Genomic DNA, 17,411 nt, shown 5'->3' with positions numbered 1-17,411 from the left:
ACCATTGTGGAAAGCAGTATGGAGGTGCATCAAAATGCTCAAAACAGACCTACCATTTGACCCAGGAATTCCACTCCTAGGAATTTACCCTAAGAACGCAGCAATCAAGTTTGAGAAAGACAGATGCACTCCTATGTTTATCGCAGCACTATTTACAATAGCCAAGAATTGGAAGCAACCTAAATGTCCATCTGTAGATGAATGGATAAAGAAGATGTGGTACATATACACAATGGAATACTACTCAGCCATAAGAAGTGGAAAAATCCAACCATTTGCAGCAACATGGATGGAGCTGGAGAGTATTATGCTCAGTGAAATAAGCCAAGCGGAGAAAGAGAAATACCAAATGATTTCACTCATCTGAGGAGTATAGGAACAAAGGAAAAACTGAAGGAACAAAACAGCAGCAGAATTACAGAACCCAAAAATGGACTAACAGGTACCAAAGGGAAAGGAACTGGGGAGGATGGGTGGGCAGGGAGGGATAAGGGGGGGGAAGAAGAAGGGGGGTATTAAGATTAGCATGCATGGGGGGGAGGGAGAAAGGGGAGGGTGGGCTGCACAACACAGAGAGGACAAGTAGTGACTCTACCACATTTTGCTAAGCTGATGGACAGTAACCGTAATGTGGTTGTTAGGGGGGACCTGATATAGGGGAGAGCATAGTAAACATAGTATTCTTCAGGTAAGTGTAGATTAAAAATTTAAAAAAAAAAAAAGAAAGAAAGAAAGAAAAGGGGGATTACTCCTTAACAGGATAAAACTATTGGTAAATCAAAGATCAACGCATGCTTTAAATATCCTTAATGTTGATCACTTAAAGGGTGTCAGATGATCAGCTATGGAGGTACTCTTTTCTGATAATATTCCTTTCTCTTAATTAAAAAAAAAAAAAAAAAAGCAGTTACTGTGTGCTGACCTCCAATGAGTTCTGCACAGTGGTATAGAGGGCATGTCAAAGTGTGGGCAAAGGGTCTGTTTGTTTCTACGCAGAAGATCAAGGCCTAGCTTGGATACCCAGAAAATGAACTAAGATACGATATGAGGAGGAGCTTCCGGCATCAGCACTCTCTGGAGGACTCGTGCCGGGGGATGATCATCAAAAAGCCTCCACAGGGATCCGGACGATGCTGCGGTTGTGGCTGCATCCAGCCCACCGTCTCCTGGACTTGCCATAAGAAGGAGGAGGGAGATGTCTAGGCTGGCATGTGCATACAGTGAGACAACGAATTTGACTGGATCTGTACTGTTGGAACTCAACCAGGAGTTGGGAGGGGTGCAAGTTGTAGCACCCCAAAATCTCATGACTATAGACTATCTATGGTTAAAAGAACATATGGGATGTGAACAGATCCCAGAAATGGGCTGCTTTAATTTGGCTGATGGTTCAAGTACAGTTGGACAATATCCATCATATCATAGATAAATTTTCACAAATGCCTAGGGTGCCTAAATGGTTTTCTTGGCTTCACTGGAGATGGCTGGTAATTATAGATTTGCTTTGTTTAGGTCACCGTATTCCTATTATGTTAATATGTGTGTGCAAATTAGTTAGTAGTTTAAAACCTATACATACTTAAGGTACTATACAAGAAGATATGTCAAAGAAATAATCAATCCTCCCAAGTTTCCTTCATATGCTACATCTATAGCTTTTCTTCTTCCTTCCTAATTACAAACCTTAAATAGAATTCGTGCCTCATATCGAATTTACTGAGTATCATAATTCCTCCAGGTGGTAAAGATACCTCGAGACAAGTGCTGGGCATAGAAGCCACAGGGCATAAATCTGCAAAGAAGTAAAAAGCTAACCTTTGCAAACAATATGGCTTCTCTCTCACTTACCAACTTTACATTTCCCTGTATGGCCCCGGAAGATGACTGGTTAGCCAGAGACGGGTAAGATTCCTCAAGGGAGGAACAACCTAAGACAGGCACAGTCGCAGGGGGGCCATCAGGTGAGAATTTGGGGATCAACAGAGGTGAGGCTCAGAACCTCACCCCCCCTGCTTTGAGAGAAATCTTCTGCATCCGTGGATGTCTTGCTGCCCTTGTCTAGCCTGGATTAATACTTAGTCCATAGGCACACACCTGATCATCTGATCATCTATATTTGCCTTCTTACAGCACTAAACTATGTTTTCTACCTTTATCTTGCATCTACCTACCACTTCAGCATTTTGTTAAAAATAAAAATAATAATAATAATAGGAGAAATGGGGGATCAACATATAAATCAAGTACAAAAATCAAATGAATATTCATATTTGACCTGATGGTTTATAGGTCATATTGCATGATCAAAACCGAAAGTTTCTGTGATGAATGCCCTTGTACTGTTCACCATGTAAGAATTTATTCACTCTGTAAGAATTCGTTCACCATGTAAGAACTTGTTCGTTATGCTTCAGAAGATTGGAGACTGACGAGAATTAGGGTTGAGATGGATTAATGATTGTACATTGAGCATTGACCCCCCTATACTGAATTTTATTGTTGTTAACAACCATTTGATCAAAGAAAGATTTGACGGGCGGAGGACCTAGACAGACACTTCTCCAAAGAAGAAATACAGATGGGCAACAGGCACATGAAAAGATGCTCCACATCACTAATCATCAGTGAAATGCAAATTAAAACCACAATGAGATATCAGCTCACACCAGTTAGACGGCCAACAAGAAACAACAAATGCTCGTGAGGATATGGAGAAAGGGGAACCCTCCTATACTGCTGGTGGGAATGTAAATTGGTTCAACCATGGTGGAAAGCAATATGGAGGTTCCTCAAAAAACTAAAAATAGAAACACCATTTGACCCAGGAATTCCACTCCTAGGAATTTACCTGAAGAAAACAAGATCCCTGATTTGAAAAGACATACGCACCCCTATGTTTATCACTGCACTATTTACAACAGCCAAGAGATGGAAGCAACCTAAGTGTCCATCAATAGATGAGTGGATAAGGAGATGTGGTACATATATACAATAGAAAATTATTCAGCCATAAAAATAAAATAAATCCTACCATTTGCAACAACATGGATGGATCTAGAGGACATTATGCTCAGTGAAATAAGCCAGGCAGAGAAAGACAAATACTTCACTTATTTCTGGAGTATACAACTCCGAGTTGGGGCTAGAAGTTACCAAAGAGGAGGGATTGGGGAGGGTGGGTGGGAGGGAGAAGGGGATTAAGGGGCATTATAATTCTCAGTCACAATATAGGTAGGTCACGGGGAAGCAGTATAGCACGGAGAAGACAAGTAATGACTCTATAGCATCTAATGACTTACTATGCTGATAGACAGTGACTGCAACAGCAGGTGTGAGGACTTGATAGTGTGGGTGAATGTTGAAACTACAATGTTGTTTATGTGAAACCATCATAAGATTGTATATCAATGATACTTTAATAAAGAATAAAAGAAAAAGAAAAAGAAGAAAGATCTGAAGGAGGCAATTGACAAGGTCAAATTTTAATTTAGAAATTTGTTACTACAATCTAAGCCTGAAAAGATGATTTATACTAAGGACTTGACACCTAGAAGTGCACCAAAATGATAGATATTTAGGAAATGGAATTGATAGGAATGGGTAAAGAGCCTAGGGTGAGGAGAGGGAGCATTCAAGATATCTAGCTTGGCAGTTGGGTGAATGATTTGCTGAGATAGGAAGCTGATGGAAGGGCAGGTTGGAGAAGGAGGTAGAATAGTTGTTTTGTGTGTATGTGTTTGAAGTGCCAGTAGATTAAACAAGTAAATATGCCCAGTGGGCAAATAAAACTAAGCAAAATCAATGAACCTCATATGTAAATTTAGGCTCTCTAGTAGACTGAGTTTATAGTGAAACAGTGGGCCTGTATCAAAAGTATTAATGGAAACAAGTTTAAAAGGACATTTTTTTGTTTTGTCCCATCATGGGTTTAAGTTGACCTAACATTCTGTTCTGGCTTCCTGGCCTTGCTTGCTGAATAAGGACCTCTCAAAACCTGATGTCTGTTATGAAGCAGATTCAACCAAACTTGTCTAGATTATTTTCATTCCAGGAATCTACCTGGGCTACATTCAATACAGGTGACTGAATGAGGGTGTTTACAGAGGTCACATTGTTTGTTAGACACAACACAAATAACAACAAGTAACTTCTGAAGTGTTTGGAACAGAGTAATGCCTAACACACTTTATAACTGCCACAAACAGTCTCACCAACTCCCTCTTCTAATCCTAGTTCATCACTGCAAAAATTTAGGCATTCTCTCATGAAAGAGCCCGGTCTAGACAAGAATGATGGTAGCCCTTGCCTAAATGTAAGTTAGGTTGACCTCTGTGGTTTAAAAAACATGTTAGACCCTTGAATTCCAACTTCAGTGAGCTTCTCTTAACCCCAAACTCCTCTACATCCCCCTGCCCTTTTAGGGAGTCCTGAAGTGGTTTTCTAGTTTGGCTCTCTAAATTTCATTTATATCTCAGATGGTTAGATGTTGAGCTAAGTAGAGATAACATTTTTTTCACATAAACCTCAAAAAATCCTATGAGAGGACACTGGAGTTTAGGGAGGTTAAATAGCTTTCCAAGGTCACAGAGCCCACATTCTTTAGCAACAGTACTATATTGGCTCCCATTTTCTACCTATTGTCTTAATCTTGATGGTGACAAAAATCACCACAAAAATAATTAACACGTATTGAGCATTTATTATGCCCCAATGAAACTCAGTGAAAATACTTGACATGAATTTTGGCACGTAATCCTCCCAACAGTTTTATGAAGTACTATTGTCTCCATAATTTAACGTGGGGATAGCTGTATTGGACACCCAGTTGTCCTACACAGCTACCAGCTCCTAGGGCCAGAGGTCTTATTTTTCCACTCTATCTTGGTGCAGACTGGAGGAGACAGTGTCTTTGAAAGTAAGGTAGATTTTCTTTTTAACCTGCCTTAGTAGGTCCTGCTGTCTGAAAGAAAGACTAGTACTAAATAAAGCCTAGAGAAGTGTCACTTGCTGAATACACACACGTGGTAAGTGGCAGAGCCAGGATCTCACTGTAGTCACTACACTTGGGTCAGGGTGACCTCTAAGATCCCTGGTCCCACTACCCAACCTCTTGCTGCCACCTGTCAAAGATTCAGCGATTTGTTCCTGTACTGTGGAGTCTTACCACATTTCATTTCACCTAAGTCACAGCATTAAAATTATGGTTTTGAGTGGTTACACTGAGTTTATCTGGTTTAACAACTTTTTATTAACCCTAAGCACTGGAAGTAGCTAAGGAAGAAGAAGCTGGTAGAGCCAGTCACAGGTTGGCCCAGGAGGGAAGCTGAGGCAGAGACATTTATTTTTCAACCCTGAAAGTGCAGGGAAAGAGCTGATTCTTGGCTTCCCAGACCACATCTTGGTAGAGCCTAGGGCCTCCCATATTGCAGAAGCCACCTTTGCCAGCAGGCGTCTCTGCTTCATAAGACAATAGTCTATTAGCTCTTTGGCTCCAGAAACATGAGGCTGGCTGGATTTCCTTCTCAGCGAACTCTAGAGCCCAGATTTACCAAGGCAAAACACAAAATAAAACACTTATTCCTCTCTGGATTTTTCTTTTTTAACAGAAATAAGATTGCTAATATAGGCAGCTATAATAAAAAAGTATTTTTTAAAATAAATCCTGATCATGGTACTCCCAAAGTCTTCAAGCTAACACACCAGACTTGGAAATGAACACTCAGCTTGCTTTTTTGTGCTCTCCCCTAGCTGTCTGATAGTCCTCAACTCCCACAACACCTTTGCACTGCCCTTCCAGGCCCCATTCTGGTCTATCTGCTTTGATTCTGAACTCTTCTCCAGACCTCCCCCCTCTTCTCCCACATGCTAAGGTGGCCCTGATAGTGCTAGTAGGTTGTGAATTAAATAATAGCCAATAGAAAGTATCTTACTTTCTCAGCACAGAAAACACTTGATGAATATAGAGTGAATCTATCAACTATAATGCAACTTGTTTGCTAGAAAACAGACATAAAGGAAGATAGAAAGGAAAGAAAAAGGAAGAGTTAAAAAAAGAAGGAAAACTTAATTAACTCCCTCTTTTTGGTGTAATATGTTCTTTCACATGTTTCTCTCCTAATATTAGATTCAAGTAGCTTCCTTAATCCCTACCAGTGAGCTTGATCTTTGATTTACTGAAAAAGTTCAGAGAGCCCTGGAATTCTGATCTTGATAGGTCAGATATTTTATACTTCCAGTGTAAGATTATCAGGTACATGTAAGAGAAATAAGTGTAAATGAACCTGTATATTCATCCTGATTATTTCTTCTCAGTCCTACCCACCCTTATATCCAAAAAACTCCTTCCCAGGCCCACACCTCAGCCATGAATTTACTGGCAAAGCCTCTGCAGGCTGTGAGTGGGAGGGCTGGGGCAGAGGTAAGGAAAGGAACTAAATAATGGATGATAAACTTGGCTGCTGACAGAATGTTGCAGCAGCAGCAGAATCTGCAGGAGTTTAGATACAATTCTGCAGATCTAAAGAGATCTTCAGTACAAGAGAAGGGAAAGAAAATCTGGCCATCTTCAGCAGCTCTGTAATTATGATCCCACACTTTACAACTGTCACAAAGCAACCAGAAGGGTTCCACACAATCCAAACATTTGTGGTGGTTGAAGTGTGATTTGAGGCACATGAGAACAGCTACTGCTCAGAAAAAGCTCCCTTTCTCTGGGCCTGAAATGCTCCACTCCCTCATCAATCACTGATGACTTCCAACCTCATGACACACTAGGGGAACCAGACTGTACCAGTCATGCATTCAAACTATATTTGAGTGGAAAAAGGACTGATTAAAAGACTATGAGGGGAGAGAGTGATGTCAGCAAGACGGTAGACTAAGAACAGGCCCTCCTTCCCACAGAAACACCAAGTTAACAATACATAGAGTAGAACACCTCTATGAGAACTCTAAAGACCAGTCAAGAAGCTACAGCACCCAGGTCATTATAAAACCAAGAAGGGATTCAACAAAAGGGTAGAAAAATACACAGCATTTGCCATATCCATCCTTGCCCTTTCCCCATGCAGCACAGTGCTGAGCAGCCAGGGATACCCCTCCAGCAAGGGCTGCCCCACAGGAGGAAACAGACAAGTGGACCATAAGTACGATATTTTAGCTTGTCTGGGGGTCATTGGAGGGACTGGTTTCTAACTTGCCTGACTCGGGCCACTGAAGGGACTGGCACCTGAGTTTGGAAGCCACTGAAAACAGAGAGGAGCAGCACAGTAGAGCTGCAGAACCACAGGCAGACACCAAGGGAACAATATGTGAGAAAAGGTTTAAGATGTCCTAGAACCTGCAGCTGAGCTGATGGTGAAGGTCTTCCCTGGCATGAAGGGAAAGACTGGGAGAGGTGGTTGTTTTTACAAGGCAAACAAAGAAACATGCAGACATGGACCAAAGGACCAAAATAAAACTCCAGAAATGGACTCTAAAGAAACACATATCCATGAGCTGTCTGACAAAGAATTTAAAATGACTGTCATACAGATGCTTAATGAGCTAAAAGAGAAAACAGACAACTAAGTGAAATCAAGACAATGATGCATGAGCAAAATGAGATTATCAACAAAAAAACTATGAAAAAAAGAACCACACAGAAACTCTGGAGCTTAAAAATACAGTAATACGCTGAAAAATTCATTAGAGGAGTTCAACCTCAAACTTGATAAAGCACAAGAAAGAATTAGTGAACTTGAAGACAAGTCACTTGAAATCACTGAGTCAGTGGAGTAAAAAAAAAGAATTAAGAACAGCAAAAAGTACATAAGGTACCTATGGGATACTATCCAAGAGAACTAATATGCATATTAGGGAATCCCCAAAGAATGACAGAAAGGTACTGAGAGCTTACTTGATGAAGTAATGGCCAAAATGTCCCAAATTGGAGGAAAGAAGTGGACATACAGATTTAAGAAGCTTAAAGATTCTAAAACAGATAAATGTCAAAAGAACTACATTGAGACATTTTATAATCAAACTGTCCAAGTCTAAGATATAGAGAGAATCTTGAATGTAGCAACAGAAAAGCAATTTGTAACATACAAGGGACTTTTCATAAGCTTATTAGTGGATTTCTCAGCAGACTTTTTTGCAGGCCAAAACAAAATGGCATGATATAGTCAAAGTGCTGAAAGAAAAAGTATCTGTCAGACAAAAATACTGTATTCAGCAGAACTGTCCTTCAAAATTTCTGAAGAAATTAAGACTATCAGATAAACAAAAGCTGAGGGAGTTTATTACTATTAGACCTGCTGTACAAGACTTACTATAAAGGGTACCTCAAGTTGAAACAAAAAGAAAGTAGACAGCAACACAAAGAGGTATTAAAATGTAAGATTCTCCAGTAAAGGTAAAAACACAAATATAGTAAATTATACTACTATAATTCTGGTACATAGAATTTAAATGACAAATACATTTAAAAAAACTGTAAGTCTACGTTCACAGGTATATAATATATAAAAATATCATTTGTGACATCAAGAACACAAATTAGGGGGGGTGCTATAAAGGAGTGGAATTTTTGCATGTAGTTGAAGTTAAATTTTTATCAGTTTAAAATAAGTGCTACAACTTTAAGATGTTTTTATGTATTACAATGGCAACCACAAAGGAAATACTATATAAAGTATGCAGCCAAATTCATAAAAACCAAAAGTGGAATGCCAGGGGCTGGGGAAGAGTGGAAGTGAGTTGTTTAATGGGTACAGAGTTTCAGATTTGCAATATGAGCAAGTTCTGGAATTTTTTTCATATATAACAAATTATGAATATACTTAAGACAACTGAAAAACACACTTTAAAATGGCTAAGATGGTAAAGTTTATGTTTTTTTTTAAACCACAATAGAAAAAATAACCCATTGGGGGTGAGGGGAGAGGTCATTTTTAATGGGTACAGGGTTTCAGTTTTGCAAGATGGAAAGTGTTTAGGAGATGGTGGTGGTGATGGTTGCATAACAAAATACATATGTTATATGCCACTGAAATGTATGCTTACAAACGGTTAGGACGGTAAATCTTATGTTATATGTATTTTACCACAATTAAAAAAGAAACCACAGACTCCGAAATAACCAAAAAGTGTGATCATATCAATGAATTCACTTCAGTCTAAATTGTGTTCCACTTTCCCTGGCATAGCACCTTCAGAATCCATTATATAAATATTCCCAAAGATTTGCCCATAGAAATAAACAAAATGCTGCCAAAAATGCCACGGGAATAACTCACAGAAACACCAGGGCTAGACTCAGGGCTACATAGGCCACAATAGCACCCTCAAATCACACCACTAAATAAGCCTGAAGTGCAGGCAGCACGCTACCACCACAGAGCACTGGCTCCTCAACCTGCACCACTACCACTAGATTCTGTCGCTGGCAGCACTGGTCAAAGCATGCCTTATTCCCCCAGAAGATTAAGAACCAATGGACCATAAGGTAACAGTTGACAGAATATTACGGAAACTTCCTATGAGCAGAGTAGCTTCAAAGCAATGTTCCAGGAATCGATGATATTTTAACATCTTAAAAATGCAGTGATAATACTTTTCAATTTTAAAATTAGAAAGTTAAATTTACAGAAAAACAAAAAAACCTTAAAAAGCTTTGTGTTCTAAATTCCTTTCAACACCATGAATTTCATCTGACATTTGTAATAAAAATGCATGGTTTCTATGCACATCGTGATCAATGGTCAGCTTACCTCATTTGATTTTTCTTCTGGTATTACAGAAATGTTCTCTTAAGCTTAGCAGGTAGCTAGATCTTAAATCATACTACCTACTTTTCTCTTGAGGTAGCCAACCTCCAATCTGTTCCCCCAACATTCCCCACCTCCTGGTATTTATACCCTGTATAGTCCCCTACCACCTTCTACCAGGATTAGTCTGTGTGACCAACAGAGTATGGCAGAAATGATGATAATTCACTTTCAAGGTTAGATTTTAGAATACTATGAATCTCTTAGACCTTTTGCTCTGTGGAAAACCAGGTACCATGTCATAAGGATACTCAAGAAACCTATGGAAAGACCTATCTGGGGAGGAATTAAGATGTACAGCCAACAGCCAGCAAGGAATATAGGCCTGCCCACAATGATGCAAGCAAGCTTGGAACTGGCATCTCAGGTAACTTCAGTGCTGGCCAAAAGCTAGATCACAGCTTCCTGAAAGACCTTGAGCTGGAACCACCCAACAAAGATGCTCCCCAGAAACTGCAAATGATATTTTAAGATGCTAAATTTCAGGATTATTTGTTACATAGCTATAGATAACTAAGACATCTTTCCAGCAATTCTGTAGGGGGGAAAAGGTGTGTGTGTATGTGTTTCACAAAAGGCTGTTAAACTGTTAAATGCCTGCAGACACATATATAAAATTATGAGAAACAGGATAACAAAAAAAGTCTACATACTCATAACCTCACATACCAACAACAAAGCAGGTCTCACCTGGCCAAAAAAGCTGCTGCCAAGAAGAAGGATTTGAGTGTAAAACGGTCCAGATTAGCTCTAAATAGCTCACCCTACTAGCCTGAAATTTTATCATTAGAGATAAATTTCATTGGATCTTATAGTATCATGTCTTTAAGAGTCCCCTGGAAGGCATAATATCTTAAAATAGTATTTATAATGGGTCATGATAGGGACAAAATCTAACTCTAATGTTCATCTGAAAAGATTTTCAATATAGAGACTATTTGCAAAAGTATGGGCATGGTTATAGGAACCAAGAAAGAATGGTGAAGGATCTAGACACCAGCAAGCTAGGGAAGATACCTGAGCAAAAGGCAGAAATACCCCAAACTCCAAAGGTGACAAAGGCACGGACTTTGGAGTTAGGCAGGTCTGTTCTCAGCTTTCCAAGATGTGTGACTGTGGGCAAATCACCTAACCTTTGAAAACCTCATTTCTTCTTTGTAAAGTGAGCATCATCAGGTTGTGGTAAAATTAAATGACATATGCAAAAGCGACAAGACCAGCCTCCCAGAGGGAGCTGTTGATGTAGTTTAGCATGAAATAGTTGATCGTCAGATTCACAGTGCAACCTGACTTTCCCCGAACTTGAGTGGTTCATTAATACATCTTTGTTGTTATTAAATATCCATCAACTGAAGCCTGGTAAAATCCTTTCTGACACATCTGTACGAATACTGAATAGCTATATGTTCAAATATGGCAGTTCAATATACAATGAAATACGATAATTTTCAAGATAATACTTATAATTTGAGATAGATAATTTCTGGAGTGATACATAAGATACAAGTAACAGTGGATGCCACTGGGAAATATTTTGGAAGACTGGGTGCAGAGGTGGAAAGAAACTTGAATTTTTAGTATATACTTTTTTATAGAGAGTACTACTCAAATCTTTTTCCATGTATATATGTAGTATCTTTTTAAAAACTTCCTTGACCCTTTTGAGTTGGTGTCTTTTATTCTTCTGTTTATTTCATTTATACTGCAATCATTACAAATGCTTACTACTATACTAGGTGCTAGGGCTACAAAAAGTATGTGTTACAATCCCTGCTTTCAAGTAGCTATAGTCTAGTTATAGAGACCAAAGAAAAAGCAAGCAGATAGCCATTATGCAGTATAATAAATGTGACCTATCTGATTTTCCTTATTTAAAATGTGAAGACACACACACACATACCTCCAATTCCCCTCAAGCTCCCCCACCTTTCATTGTATTTATCACATTCTAACGTCCTATACCATTTATTTACCTATGATGCTCATTGTCAGTGCCCTCAACTCCAAAAAGGTGAGAAATTTTGCCTGTTTTGTTCACTGACAGATCTCCAATGTCTGAAATGGTGGAATTTTTCAGTGGATGTTTGTTGAATGAGTGTTGAATGAATAAATGCTATGTAATGTAAAAGTATGAAAAAGGAGCTATCAGAACACAGCATAAGGAACACCAAACTTACACATGGAGGTCAGGAAGGCTTCACAGTAGAGGCGACACTTGTGCTAAATCTTGAAGCATATCTGAGTGACTTTGAAAGACTTAATGTTCTAAGAGCAAGAAAATGAGAAATACAGAAAGATGAACACATAGGAAACTGCAAGTCCAAAGGCACAGAGATACAAGGCAGAAGGGCACGTATGGAAACCTGAACATATGGCAATAAATATAGGTTGCTGTTAATTGTTTTTCCTGGCTGGAGGAGTTCTTAAAGATTTATTATACTGTTCTTTCTTTTGTGTCTGTTTAATTTTTTCTATGAATCAAAGAATAAATGAATAAGTAAACTATTTTTAATGAGTATAAAAGAATTTTTATAGGGAATATTTTCTAGGCAGTAGGATATGACTAGAGGTACCAGCCACATATAACAGCGGCAAACTGGGAAGCCAATAGGTGGTAGGTGAAAAGGGTAAATATCTGAAAAGGAATATACCTGTCACTAGTTTTTCAATTGTAAATGACAACTTGAACTAGCTCAAGTGTAAAAGGGAATTCATTGGTTCATATACTCGGCAGTCAAAGGGTGTATCTGGCATTGAAAAGAGCTGGATCTAAGAACTTTACTGATACCACCAGAGCTCTGTCCCTCCTTCTTAACCTTTTGCCTCTGTTCAAATTATTTTTCAGATAGGCCTTCTCCAAGTGGTGAACATGATGGCCCACTGATAGTCCCAGCTTCAAGACTTCAAGAAATTTTTTCTCCTAATGTCTGTATGAAAATCTCATGGAAATTTCTGATTGTTTCTACTTGGGTCATATGCCCCTCTCTGAACCAATCACTCAGGGGATGGAATGATATGATTGGCCAAACCAGAAATAGCAAGCGAGCAAGCTGCATGGGTGGGTGTCAGGTGTGACTCCGACACCATGATGGACAGCTCCACCAGGACCACATGGAGTAGGGGTAAGAAGAGTCCCCTAAGGAAGGGGTGATAGCAGATCCAAGGAACTGACATCATAGCCCTCATGGAAGCCTACAGTTGATACTGGAGATGAGGTGGTCAGGGAGTGGATTGAGTAGTAGGAGAGAGTAGTGATAGACAGGAGAGAGGGATATTTAGAAAAACAAGGCCAGACTGAACTGGGCAGTGGAATTATAGAGGAAACTGTTATTGGGGTGTGAGTGAGGACACAGATATGGGATGAATAAAAATATGAAGCTCACATTGAACTATTGCTATATGGCTAATGCTACATCTGGGCATGAAATAGTTTGATAGCTCCCACTCTTCCATAAAAAGATGATTGGAGATTGAATATGAATAAAAACTGGTGATGGAAATACTGTCATATTCTCAGGTTAATTGTGAACTTGAATGAGATTAGAAAAACATCCCCAAAATAGCTTTGGTTTGGTTGGCATGTGGCCAAACCCTGAACAGTTCAGATTAGTATAAAAGAGATTCAAATATATGTCTTTCACATATGCTTAGACACTGAGCTAAAAGAAGAGGAAAAGCAGTACATGCCATCTGTTTAGGTGGTATACAAGCTCCAGAGTGAGTTTGGAAAGAAAGGGGGCTTGAATCTTCTAAGACCAGGAGACAGTGAGAAAGGCAGAGACTCAGAGAAGCAGAAACAAGGTCAGAACAGAGGGCAGATACAGTCTGACAGCCACAAATTCAGCAGGAGCACTGTACCTTCTGCTGCGTATGTGCCACATCAAGTCCTTTCCATCAAAATAGTTCCGATTACATTTTCTGTAAGACATTGTCCAGCATAAAAGGAGTTATTCTATTAGTGGCATGATCCTCCATAGGATTTACTGGCCTGTGCCCAGGACTTGCCTGTTAGGAATGAAGGGAGAGGTTTTGATGACACTGGACCAAAGGACCATAAGTACTAGACACCTACTGTGGCTCAATAACCATCTTTCTCCCCTATGAGGTTCATGAGCAAGCTATACATTCAAGGGCCATCAACAGATGAGAAATCAAAATACCACTTGATTTTCACCTGAATAGATGCCTAATTTCTTAGTGCAGAGCTATCTTGTGGAAACAAAGTGGGAGCAAGCAGCCTACAGTAAAGGCGCCCAAGGCTTCCCTCTCCACTGCACATTAAAATCTTCTAACCGTCCATCCTGCCACATTGGGCCAGAAATGGAAGCAATAAAACATATGCTTGGCTATGCATCTGAGGAAGGACAAGAAGATGGCCAGATCCCAAAGGGAGGCCCTAGCTTAGTGTACCTATTCCTGCCACAAGAAGCAGAACAGCAAGCTGCATGGAGGTTCCTAACCCTGCCCTTGTTAAACATGACCCAATTAATTTCCTGGAATCTGACCAATCTAATGAACAAGTCCTCTCATAGAGGGCAAAGGCCAGGAGAGATGGGAAGAGAGATGGAACTTCCCTTTCTTCTAAATATTTGCTCCTCAAAATATGGGCCACAGACCGACCACCAGTACTACCATCACCTGGTAGCTTGTTAGAATTGCATGATCTTGGGCCCCACCCTAGGTTAATGGAATCAAGGAATTGCATTTTGGTAAGCTTGCCAAGGGATTCATATGCACATTAAAGTTTGAGAAGCACCGAGTATCTGATTCCTAAATCCATGCCCAAATTATCTATCATTTGGATCTTTGCTCACTTTCTAAAATAGCACTCTGCATATGGTCAATAGTTAATGAGAGGATGTTTGAGAAATTCTCTTTGGCACCAATTTAATTCCATTTGAAAGGAGACCATTTCTGAGACAGCAGCACACATTTACCAAAGAGCAGCTTACTCAGAGACAGACGCATACTAAAAACAAGCAAACAAAACAGTTCTAGGCATACACATTCAGCTCTGAGGAGCAGGACAGATGGGCATAGTAAGTCCCCTCACACTCCATCCTCCCTTTCCCATACGACTCCCTCCCTAACTCACTCTGTTCTCCTTCCACCAAGCTACTATTAAACTCTTCTGTTGAGCTCTGTTTAACACAAAGGCAGTACCACGTGGATTACATGTCTCTTCCAGCCCTGTCCTCAACCCCCAAATCTAAGAAGAAGATACTGTTCTATTAAGCAAGAACACGGTAGGAAAACAAAAAGCAACTGGCACATCACTATTTCTCACCTTTAAATAGTTGTGACTGTCATGATCCAATTCACATCTTATTTATGACAGTAGCCAAATCCCAAGCCTGGATCTTTGTCAATATTTGCCTTTCGTAGCTCTTCCTACCTGTGCAAAAAGTTAATGATAAAAACTCACAGTACACAAACCCCAATTTCTTTTCTTTTCTTTACCTAACATATACCTTAAAATAAAAGGAGGCAGGTTTTGGCAAATATTTATGGATTAACTAGAATCTGCCATAACATTATTATGGGATCCAATAACACCAGGATCTAATGAGTAATAAAGTTACCATCTGTTGAGCACTTACAAATGTGCTTCACATCAACCCTATGAAGTAAGCAGTATTCCCACTTAATGAGTGAGGAACTTTGAAGTTTTTAGAAATTGGGTAACTTTCCCAGGAAGCAGCAAATATAGAAATCCAGCACACACCTGTCAGAGTCCAAAGCCTCTTAAGCACTAAACTAATTTGATATCTTACTGGTCAGAAACCATTGTAAACTCACTATGTGAGTAGAAATTCCATTTTCCTTCTCTTGGGCTAATAGGATTAAATCAGATTAAGGATGTAAAAGCACTTGGAAAAGTAAGATACTGAAACATATAAGGTATACTTTAGTATATCAAGATTGTGTCCAAATAAAAGTTCTCAGGACTATATAAATGGCAAGTACACATGTGAAAAATGTTCACTCTTGTAATAGAAGATATCCCAGTTCATTCAATATACAATTCTCACTTACAGAATTAGAAAATATTTTTAAAAGTTTAACCCTCGATGTTGGCAAGGATGGGGAGTGCAAGTTAGCACAACCTTTCTAAAAAGCAAATTGACAATATGCTTCAAGACCTTTTTAAAAATTCATAATTTCTTGTAAGGAAAAATAAATTAGGACAAAAATGTAAGTATAAATATAGTTAAGAACATAGATTCTGAAGCCAGGTTGTTTGGATTTAAATCCCAGCTCCACTACTTATTAGCAGTGTGAACTTGGGCAAGTCTTTGTGACCTGGTGTCCAAAATGGGAATAATAATAGTGCGTATTTCACTGGTTTGTTATAAGGATGAAATTAATTTTTATATGTGAAGTGCTTAACCCAGCGCCTGGCACTATAACCCACTAAACACTACATGTAAATGGTATCTATTATTTTTATCTCAGTGTTAGTTAAAATAGCAAACAATTGTAATCAATCTGACCACAGAAAAATGGTTTCCTTTACTACGGCACAGACATGAGTATTATAAAGCCATTAAAAATGAGGCTTTACAAAGACTATTTTATCACATACAATGTGAAGTAGAAAGACCACTCATGTTTGTTCAAAGAACACTTTGTTCAACTATAGATGTGTAGAAAACAACAGGTAGGAATTACATCAAAATATTAACAAACAATGTATCTGGGTGACTGTGTAGGGTTGGGGATTTTTCTTCCTTGTGTATTTCTCTCTGTCAAACCTTCTAGGGTAGTGCTTCTCACACTCTAGAATCTTCACCCCTTAGCTCAGCAAATCCCCAGCAGAGGCCTGCTCTCAGGCTGACTGAAAAACTGAATGAAGTTAAGAATGGAACCTCCTGAGGAAGGGCACGGAACTGTCCTGCAAATGGAAACTAGAGGCGTGCACGCCAAGCCTGCTGACCAACAGTAACAGGTGTTTTCCATCTCTGCTATCTGTGATTCATCCTGCACAGCTGCCCGCACACCGAGGTGTCAGCACGAGGCGGCTCCAGGAGTACAACGCCCCACAAGCTGAAATGCACGCTCTGTTTTGGGCACCCGGACGGCCACACACGGAGATACACCTCAGCGATAACCTGGATTCACAAAAAGGAGGCCTTGCCACCTTAAAAACAATGTCTTACTGCAAAGGACAAGAAGCTATCTATGGTTTGCGCCTACGCCCCCTGCTCCCCACCGCAGCTTTCTTTTTAGTTGTTAAGAAATCTGAGGGCGAGTGCACGCGTTTCGTCGCTGGCGTCCTCCGTCCCTAAACACACACACACACACACGCACACACCCCTTCCCCCATTCCTCTCAGACCAGGCGCGTCTCCGAGGGCTGGATTGAATGGGGCCGTCTTTGTCATGAATCCTTCCCTCCTTCGGGCAAGCCAAGCTTCTTCCGGGTCAGCGACAGTCACCACCACCCAGCCGGGCCCGCGGACCCCCACGCCGCTGGCCCGGAGCGCGCCCGGCTAGGTCGCCGCCGCCCGCAGGTTGCGGGCGGGGAGGAGGGCGGGCCGCGCGGGAGCCGGGGAGGGAGGGAGGGAGAGAAGGAGGGGAAGGCACTCCGAGGAGGAGGAGG

General features: G+C 40.2%; 1 long non-coding RNA gene across 4 annotated transcripts in view; it reads right to left on the bottom strand.

Annotated features, from left to right (window-relative positions):
* LOC140850725 (uncharacterized) overlaps positions 1–17,358 on the bottom strand; it is a 28,232-nt gene extending 10,874 nt beyond the window's left edge. For 2 of the 4 annotated variants that reach the window (XR_012133768.1, XR_012133769.1), the window contains exons 1-4: positions 17,148–17,358; positions 15,097–15,204; positions 13,668–13,814; positions 11,987–12,074 (exon numbers count right to left, since the gene is read on the bottom strand). This is a non-coding gene — a long non-coding RNA (uncharacterized lncRNA). The remainder of the gene's footprint in view (positions 1–11,986; positions 12,075–13,667; positions 13,815–15,096; positions 15,205–17,147) is intronic. The other 2 variants (XR_012133766.1, XR_012133767.1) reach the window with 2 other exon arrangements.
* Positions 17,359–17,411: the final 53 nt, after the last annotated feature.

This window comes from Manis javanica, chromosome 8 (assembly GCF_040802235.1).
Source record: "Manis javanica isolate MJ-LG chromosome 8, MJ_LKY, whole genome shotgun sequence".
Classification (NCBI taxonomy): Eukaryota; Metazoa; Chordata; class Mammalia; order Pholidota; family Manidae; genus Manis; species Manis javanica.
The sequence above is the reverse complement of the archived record's forward strand: the minus strand, read 5'-3'. Positions and strand labels throughout refer to the sequence as shown.